At 26.2% G+C, this 8,860-nt stretch overlaps 1 long non-coding RNA gene across 1 annotated transcript; it reads left to right on the top strand.

Annotated features, from left to right (window-relative positions):
- Positions 1–5,851: 5,851 nt before the first annotated feature.
- On the top strand, positions 5,852–8,535 carry LOC122499711. The gene is made up of 3 exons (XR_006301369.1): positions 5,852–7,022; positions 8,176–8,244; positions 8,327–8,535. It is a non-coding gene; the product is annotated as an uncharacterized LOC122499711 (long non-coding RNA).
- The last annotated feature ends 325 nt before the right edge of the window (positions 8,536–8,860 follow it).

Raw genomic sequence — 8,860 nt, 5'->3', positions numbered from 1 at the left:
TATTCTTGGATATTCACAATTAACGACTTTGATAAGTACCTTTTTTTTCTCTATTTCTAATTTTATATATCGTTTTTCTTATGCAAGAAAAAAAAACTTTTATTTCTGTTTTTTTTATTTGTATTTGTGTAGTGTGGCAAAAAAAATTTTTGTATATATTAAGTTTTAAAGGGAGAAATGTGCGTTAAAAGGGAGGGTAAAACGATAAAATAAAAAAAAATAATGGGGTTACAAAAGGTAGGATTTAAGTATTAATTTTTGTAATTGCATATTAGTAGATATTGATATATATTATTAATAATTTTAATCGTTAAGGTTGTATATGTATTTTTTTGGAATGTGTATTGTGATATCTTGCTTCCTTTTGAAACTGTTGACGTTAGCGGTTCTTGTGATTCGTTGTCTACTTTTCTATCTTCCCTTATGCATGCATGTACTATACTTCGTTAAAGAGACAATTCCGTTATTTTTGTATTATTATTTTTGTTTTAAATAATATTTGATTAATGTTGTTTATAGTTATTTTTAATAATATTATAAATATAATTACTAAAGAATAATTTAAATTTTACAATTTTTGAATTGTGTTTATTGAGAAAAAAAATTTTAAATAATTTTAAAAATTTTATAAAATTGAAGGAAAAAAAAATTTTCAATAATTTGTATTTTTTTTGTTTAATTTCTTATCAAATTTAAGCAAAAAAAATTTTAAATAATTTGTAATTTATTACTTTAAAATTTTCTTTAATTTTAAATATTTTTAATTTATGTTAATTAAAATTTGTAAATAATTAAAAAAAAAATTTTTTATAGAATTTAAGAAAAAAATTCTTCACTAATTAGTGTTTTTTTGTTAAAATTTAGGCAAAAAGAATTTTCAATAATTTGTAATTTATTACTTAAAAATCTTCTTCAATTTTAAATATTAGTAAATATTAGTAAGTTTTTTTTAATTTTCTTGGTTTAGTTTTTTGTTAATATTGTTATTTGGCATATTTATAAAATATATTCCTCTTTTTCAGCTTATGTGTCAACTACCCTTGGAGTTTTCAGATTATTGCCTGTTTATCTACCCATGCGTTTTGTAATTAGTAAGTTTTCCTTTTCTTGTTTTTATTATTGGTTTGTTTCTTTTTGTAGTATATTTTTTATCAAATGAAAATTTTTTGTCAGGTCCTCCTATTGTAACCGAGAGGGTTATTCTTAGTCTGGTGGAACAAAGGTTCGAGTCGGCGACGGGGGATATAACTTATGGATATCGGTAGATTAGGGGAGGCGATGTTTCGGGGGCGAATTGAGGTATTTTGTTACATAGATTTTTTTGATAAGTGTTTATATGTTTTTATGAATTTTGTGCTAATTTTGCTCTTTTTTTAGGTGCTTTTATCTCTCTCGTTCTTTTCTTTTTAAAGTTAAATTGTATTTATTTTCTATGTATTTTTTATATTATATTTTTGTAAATAATAAAATATTTTTTTTTTGAAAAAAAATTTTTTTTTTTATTTACAAAAATATAATATAAAAAATACATAGAAAATAAATACAATTTAACTTTAAAAAGAAAAGAACGAGAGAGATAAAAGCACCTAAAAAAAGAGCAAAATTAGCACAAAATTCATAAAAACATATAAACACTTATCAAAAAAATCTATGTAACAAAATACCTCAATTCGCCCCCGAAACATCGCCTCCCCTAATCTACCGATATCCATAAGTTATATCCCCCGTCGCCGACTCGAACCTTTGTTCCACCAGACTAAGAATAACCCTCTCGGTTACAATAGGAGGACCTGACAAAAAATTTTCATTTGATAAAAAATATACTACAAAAAGAAACAAACCAATAATAAAAACAAGAAAAGGAAAACTTACTAATTACAAAACGCATGGGTAGATAAACAGGCAATAATCTGAAAACTCCAAGGGTAGTTGACACATAAGCTGAAAAAGAGGAATATATTTTATAAATATGCCAAATAACAATATTAACAAAAAACTAAACCAAGAAAATTAAAAAAAACTTACTAATATTTACTAATATTTAAAATTGAAGAAGATTTTTAAGTAATAAATTACAAATTATTGAAAATTCTTTTTGCCTAAATTTTAACAAAAAAACACTAATTAGTGAAGAATTTTTTTCTTAAATTCTATAAAAAATTTTTTTTTTAATTATTTACAAATTTTAATTAACATAAATTAAAAATATTTAAAATTAAAGAAAATTTTAAAGTAATAAATTACAAATTATTTAAAATTTTTTTTGCTTAAATTTGATAAGAAATTAAACAAAAAAAATACAAATTATTGAAAATTTTTTTTTCCTTCAATTTTATAAAATTTTTAAAATTATTTAAAATTTTTTTTCTCAATAAACACAATTCAAAAATTGTAAAATTTAAATTATTCTTTAGTAATTATATTTATAATATTATTAAAAATAACTATAAACAACATTAATCAAATATTATTTAAAACAAAAATAATAATACAAAAATAACGGAATTGTCTCTTTAACGAAGTATAGTACATGCATGCATAAGGGAAGATAGAAAAGTAGACAACGAATCACAAGAACCGCTAACGTCAACAGTTTCAAAAGGAAGCAAGATATCACAATACACATTCCAAAAAAATACATATACAACCTTAACGATTAAAATTATTAATAATATATATTAATATCTACTAATATGCAATTACAAAAATTAATACTTAAATCCTACCTTTTGTAACCCCATTATTTTTTTTTATTTTATCGTTTTACCCTCCCTTTTAACGCACATTTCTCCCTTTAAAACTTAATATATACAAAAATTTTTTTTGCCACACTACACAAATACAAATAAAAAAAAACAGAAATAAAAGTTTTTTTTTCTTGCATAAGAAAAACGATATATAAAATTAGAAATAGAGAAAAAAAAGGTACTTATCAAAGTCGTTAATTGTGAATATCCAAGAATAACCAAACACACCACACAAAGAAAAAATATAACAATTTTTCTTTAAACAAACAAGACTTGCAACTCTATTCCATACAACACTATACAGAAAATAAACTACGACCAAACGAAAAAATAAGAAACCTCCACGCCGACGGAACGAATCACACTAAACAAAGACAAATACCAAGTAAATGCATCAGAGCGACAACTATACAGCTTCACGCGCGACAAGAAGACACAGACTAACTAATACACTAACAAAGATGCTGTTAACGCACAAAACAAACCTCAATTAGCTATAACTACACTTACCGAAATCATTACACAATCCACAAACATACCTTACAATTATTAACTAAAACAAAGAATAATACGAAAATATATACACAAGAAACACAAAACAAAAATAAATTAAAATAAATAAATAAACTTACTACACATCTCACCTCTATCCTTATTTCGCCTCCACAGTCGTAATCCACAGTTGAAAAAAAATCTAACAACCCTTACCATTTATGAAATTTTAAGTAATTCATTACATATTTTTTTTATTTAAACACAATTTTTTTATATAAAATCCTTTCTAACAACTCTTTTTTATAAAAATCCTTAATAAAGACTTTAACTATCTTAACAAATAATAAAATTCTCTTAAGAAATTCAAATATTATTTAAAACAATAATAACTTAAAAATCTAGAAAATTATAATTGAACCAAAATAATATAAATAATTTTAATGAAGTTATAATAACAATGTTATTATAGTATAATATAACAATTTTATCTCTTAATCATATTTTATTTATTAAAGAATCGATTTTCTGTATAACGTCAAAAAATAATAAAAACAAAAGACAACTTCAAAATGTGAGAAATATAAAAAGGGAACAAAATAATGAAAGAACATTTAAATTAATATAATTAATCAATTCAAATTTATTAAATTCGCTTCTACACAAAATTTAAATTATTCAAAAAAAAAGAAGAAAAGAAACGAACTTTAACCATTTTATTATATCATTTTAGTCAAGCATCAACAGTGAATGCATACAGATTTTCCCCCCATATACACACTGATACTTACAAAACACACCTTAACATAAACACCTAGCACTCAAACCAAAAATGTCTGAGCGCAATTCTCCAACGCTAAAAAAAACACATACATAAGAAAAAAAAAATAAAAACAAGAGAACACAATAAAACATGTCAGAATAAATTTTTTTTTCCCTGTAAAATTACTTACAGTTTCCCACTTTGATGAAATCCGCTCCACCTCGCCCCAATTAACACGAAATTCCTCCACAAACACCAACTCCAAAGCTCGACTCTCCATACGCAAACCTTGAATAGGAGGTACAACAGGCAGCTCACTTTTAGGACTAAAAAAAAATAAATAAATAAATTAATAAAAAAAACACATATGAAAAAAAAATATCAAACCGATATCATCACAGCACTCTGAAACTAAAACATGCCAAATACTCACAACTTATATAAATTCACACCCAAACAGCCTCGAATCTGTTCGACGGGCTCCTCTCCCGAAACCTCAACTTTCGTAGGAAACAAAAAATCCGAGAATGCCCAAAATCCACGGCACTCATACGCACGCTCCTCCCAACTCCACCGATACTCTTGCACCCAAGTATCGCAGTATGAGGAAACAGCATCAAATTCTGCACCACCTTTCGAACACAACCAAGACACGCCTGGGTTCAACCGAATAGCAGCCCGCTCCCAGGCAGGGAAACACACCAAAACGCTAAAAAAAATCTTTCACCTTCCACAGAACTTAAACACAAATCAGCAATCATAACCTCATGAAACACAACTCACCCCCGACGACCATTTCGATGCTTAGCAGACTGAGTAGACATCAACTCCCCCCTCTTACGCAATAAAAAAACCTCCAAACTAAAATTTCCATCATAGGTGTACTCCAATGCTAACTTTAAAGAATCGAAATTGAAAAAGTCTACAGACATATTCTCAAATTATATCACTCTCAACTACAATTGACAAACACTACCTCACAAACAGACAAATTATCAGATCAACGATCAAACGCAAACTGAAGAACAAAACAAATTCATACACCAAGCCACCAAGGCATTTAAAGAAAATGCAAACCCAACAAAATCACAACGTGAGAAAATCAAATTTATAAAAATCGCAAAAGAAGAAAAAGGATATTAATTCTCGTCTTACAGAAACAGAAATACACGAACCAAAAAAATACACCGGATATTTAAATACGACTCCTTTTTCTTCTTCAGCGAATAACACACACAAAAAAAAATATATATATATATATATATACATTATAAATACAAAAAAATGTAAACCAACGACTGTACACACTTAAGGAAATACCAAATCTATAAAAACATATCCATTACAACAAAGCAAAATGAAACCCTCTAATGAATATTAAATATAAAACAATACAGAATTGGTATTTCCCGAAAATTATTATTAATCACAAGATAAATATATATTAATATAAAACACAATTAAGCTGTGAATAGAAAGACAAATTTCAATTACACAACATAAGCCAACATATAAACTCACCTGCGCTAAAATACATCACAATACACACGACTAAACTGTAAGCACAGAAGGGATAAATATGTGACTTTCGATAGGGCTGCCAAGGGACGGCAGCCTAATTAGATGGGGGGCAGTAACAGATACTCTGTCATCGCAAACTATTATAATAACACATTCTTCTCTTTCAAAAAAAACACAATGTAATAAATTTTTTTTTATCAAAAGAATCTACGACTTTTCACAGACCTTTTATATCACAAATTCTTATAATAGCAAATTGTAATCCTATTCAGATTTCGAACTTTGGACATTACGAATGATGTAATATAAAAAAAACAAAATCAGAATTATAAAATGTTACATGATATGCAATTTAACACAACGTCATTAGGTCGATTCAAATTTAAAAAAAAACACGGTCAGCGTTTAAATTACTTACACAACAAATTATGCAAAAAAATTATACAAGCGTCATAATAATTACACGACATTTCATCCAATATAAAACGTTTTTTCTCGAATCTTGTTACCAACACAAATCGACTTCCCCGTATTTATAAACAATCAACAATTTTTTGTTCATAAATTTTTACAAAATATTTTATAAGAAATTTATCTAATTATAATATACAAACATCTAAAACCCCAACATATTCAACGTTATTAGCGTAATATTAAGAAATAATATCCAGGTCATCCAAGAAGATATTTTGTAAAGCAAGAAATAGAGGACATGACTATTGTAAAACTCAAAAGAGTTACACATGCTTAAGGAAGGATTAACAACAACGCCAAACGCAGCTGGCAAGGGACGTCAGCCTATTAGAAGGGGGGCATTTGTGACGAACCGACTTCGTCACATTCCGTCCCTATGGAATAAAAACAAATTACACAAATACAAATTAATTTAAATGTAATATTTTTATAATTAGAACTAAAAAGAAACCAATTAAACCTAACTTTGATTGCTAACAAAAAATATCGAAATAAACAATAAAAATTGAGCCACTTCTCAATGGTCACTCAACTTAACAGTTTCACACTTGGGGTCGTTAACTTTGTGGTATTCAAATTTCACAATATTCACGAAAGAGTTTATGAGTGGTGAATCCAAGTTTAATGAACTGGGATCACACCACGTCTAAATTGAAAACTAAGCAAAAAAAACACGGGTCAAAGACCAGGTGTTACAAAGAGAACGATTTCCCCCGCTTTCGATCTTCGGTGAACGAAATGGATCGAAAAGGGAAAATCAGGGAGTTGGCTTTAGACTTTCCTGAAGGAAAGTTGAGTTTGTTTGTTTTGAGTCGGAGATCTGAAAGAAATAGATCGTTTTGAATTGTTTCGTTGAGTTAGTAATTTTTGCTTAAAAGTTAATCGATATAGTGTGAAATTAGTGCACATGAAGTGAAGACCATTGAGAAGAGGAAGTCAGGATATAAAAAGGATTCTTAAATTAACATTGCCAGACAAAGATATGGAATAGATTTGATACTATAAAGAAAAACAGTACAATCAAAGTAAGTAGAATTGATTTCAAAAATACACTTGACACGTCTCACATGTTCACATTGTGTATGGAATAGAGTTGCAAGTCTTGTTTGTTTAAAGAAAAATTGTTATATTTTTTCTTTGTGTGGTGTGTTTGGTTATTCTTGGATATTCACAATTAACGACTTTGATAAGTACCTTTTTTTTCTCTATTTCTAATTTTATATATCGTTTTTCTTATGCAAGAAAAAAAAACTTTTATTTCTGTTTTTTTTTATTTGTATTTGTGTAGTGTGGCAAAAAAAATTTTTGTATATATTAAGTTTTAAAGGGAGAAATGTGCGTTAAAAGGGAGGGTAAAACGATAAAATAAAAAAAAATAATGGGGTTACAAAAGGTAGGATTTAAGTATTAATTTTTGTAATTGCATATTAGTAGATATTGATATATATTATTAATAATTTTAATCGTTAAGGTTGTATATGTATTTTTTTGGAATGTGTATTGTGATATCTTGCTTCCTTTTGAAACTGTTGACGTTAGCGGTTCTTGTGATTCGTTGTCTACTTTTCTATCTTCCCTTATGCATGCATGTACTATACTTCGTTAAAGAGACAATTCCGTTATTTTTGTATTATTATTTTTGTTTTAAATAATATTTGATTAATGTTGTTTATAGTTATTTTTAATAATATTATAAATATAATTACTAAAGAATAATTTAAATTTTACAATTTTTGAATTGTGTTTATTGAGAAAAAAAATTTTAAATAATTTTAAAAATTTTATAAAATTGAAGGAAAAAAAAATTTTCAATAATTTGTATTTTTTTTGTTTAATTTCTTATCAAATTTAAGCAAAAAAAATTTTAAATAATTTGTAATTTATTACTTTAAAATTTTCTTTAATTTTAAATATTTTTAATTTATGTTAATTAAAATTTGTAAATAATTAAAAAAAAAATTTTTTATAGAATTTAAGAAAAAAATTCTTCACTAATTAGTGTTTTTTTGTTAAAATTTAGGCAAAAAGAATTTTCAATAATTTGTAATTTATTACTTAAAAATCTTCTTCAATTTTAAATATTAGTAAATATTAGTAAGTTTTTTTTAATTTTCTTGGTTTAGTTTTTTGTTAATATTGTTATTTGGCATATTTATAAAATATATTCCTCTTTTTCAGCTTATGTGTCAACTACCCTTGGAGTTTTCAGATTATTGCCTGTTTATCTACCCATGCGTTTTGTAATTAGTAAGTTTTCCTTTTCTTGTTTTTATTATTGGTTTGTTTCTTTTTGTAGTATATTTTTTATCAAATGAAAATTTTTTGTCAGGTCCTCCTATTGTAACCGAGAGGGTTATTCTTAGTCTGGTGGAACAAAGGTTCGAGTCGGCGACGGGGGATATAACTTATGGATATCGGTAGATTAGGGGAGGCGATGTTTCGGGGGCGAATTGAGGTATTTTGTTACATAGATTTTTTTGATAAGTGTTTATATGTTTTTATGAATTTTGTGCTAATTTTGCTCTTTTTTTAGGTGCTTTTATCTCTCTCGTTCTTTTCTTTTTAAAGTTAAATTGTATTTATTTTCTATGTATTTTTTATATTATATTTTTGTAAATAATAAAATATTTTTTTTTTGAAAAAAAATTTTTTTTTTAAATTACCTTTTTGTAATAAAAAAAAATTTTATAAAACTTAATATATTTTTTCTTTTTTTTTTAAATATTTTGAAATCTATTTTCCTCGTTTCCTTTTCTTTCTTTCTTAAATCGCTTTTGGAGTTGCTGGGTCGCAGTCGATTTTTAAGGATGGATGGTTCAACCCTGAAGCCGTTAGATGCCAAGCTTGTGATGCAAGCTAGTTA

This window comes from Leptopilina heterotoma, unplaced genomic scaffold (genome assembly GCF_015476425.1).
Source record: "Leptopilina heterotoma isolate Lh14 unplaced genomic scaffold, ASM1547642v1 Lhet_173, whole genome shotgun sequence".
Lineage (NCBI taxonomy): Eukaryota > Metazoa > Arthropoda > Insecta > Hymenoptera > Figitidae > Leptopilina > Leptopilina heterotoma.
Note: the sequence above shows the minus strand (reverse complement) of the source record. Positions and strands in the feature narration are given on the sequence as shown.